Here is a 1,193-nt window from a genome sequence, read left to right on the forward strand (position 1 = left end):
TATGATGTTGGTGCAACCGGGCAGTGTTCAGGGCCTGCTCCTGGCTTTGCACTTTGATGGTTCTCGGGACAATTTGGAATTCTGAGAGTTGAACCCAGATTGACCCCATGAAAGGCAAGCACCACAAGCGACAAAGCAACTGTACTACACTCTTGCCCCATACTCTGGATTTAAAATTGTGCTTCTGAAACTGTTTTCTTTTTTGGGAAGAGTGCACTGGTTTGGTGTTTTCAAGGGGTAGTGTGTTGACTAGACCATGCTCTCTGATGTTCTTACCAGCCTCTGCTCCTGTTCCAGTGTCTGTCCAGCTCTCTGGGCTGCTGCTAGGCCAGTTCCTCTCTGCATCTCCAGGACTGACTTTGCAGTCACTGTTTTCACATCATCTTGATTACTTCCCCAAGAAACTCAGCACTCGGTGAATAGTACCAACCTTCCTGTTTTATCTTGAATCAATCCAGCTGCGTTTTTTTTGATGGACTGTGTGTGGGAGCATTGGGTCATTGTTTGACTGACCAGGACAGGATCAGGGGTCTCCGTATCCACAGCCCCACATTGTGTGACCCACTACTCTCCGCAGCTGCTTCTCCACACCATCACTTCCAGCTCCATGAATGGTCAGCAGCAGGTGGGCATGGGGCAGAGCGCAGGGGCTGAGTTCGGTTCCTGTGGGACCTGCATAGGGCAGGGCTTCACTGTCTCAACCCTCCCAGCATGGGACTTTGCTCTGCTCTGTTCCGGAGCATTTGGCCCTGGCATCACTCATGTAGAACCTTCAGATTCACTTCAAAGGGTAGGGTCCCAGCCCCCCTGTAGTAGCAGACACAGTTGTCCTCTGTCCTTTGACTTTCATGATATGGCAGGGCCACATGTTGGTTCAGTCCCTCCAGGAGGCTAGGATTTGCAAATGAAACCTTTTCAGTATCATTTGTTTGATTTTGCTTGTGTACCATATCCAGAGATGCTCAGGGTCTACATTTTTTTTGTCTTTTTGGGTCACATTCAGCGATGCATAGAGGTAACTCCTGACTCTGCACTCAGAAATTACTCATGGTGGTGCTCAGGGACCATATGGGATGCTGGGAATCGAACCCAGGTAGGCTGCACGCAAGCAAATGCCCTACCCACTGTGTTATCTCTGCAGACCCACTTAGGGTTCAGAAACTGCCTCCTGGGTTTTCCTTTTTGATGCGTGT

The sequence above is a fragment of the Sorex fumeus genome, unplaced genomic scaffold (assembly GCF_029834395.1).
Source record: "Sorex fumeus unplaced genomic scaffold, SorFum_2.1 ptg000134l, whole genome shotgun sequence".
NCBI classification, from domain to species: domain Eukaryota; kingdom Metazoa; phylum Chordata; class Mammalia; order Eulipotyphla; family Soricidae; genus Sorex; species Sorex fumeus.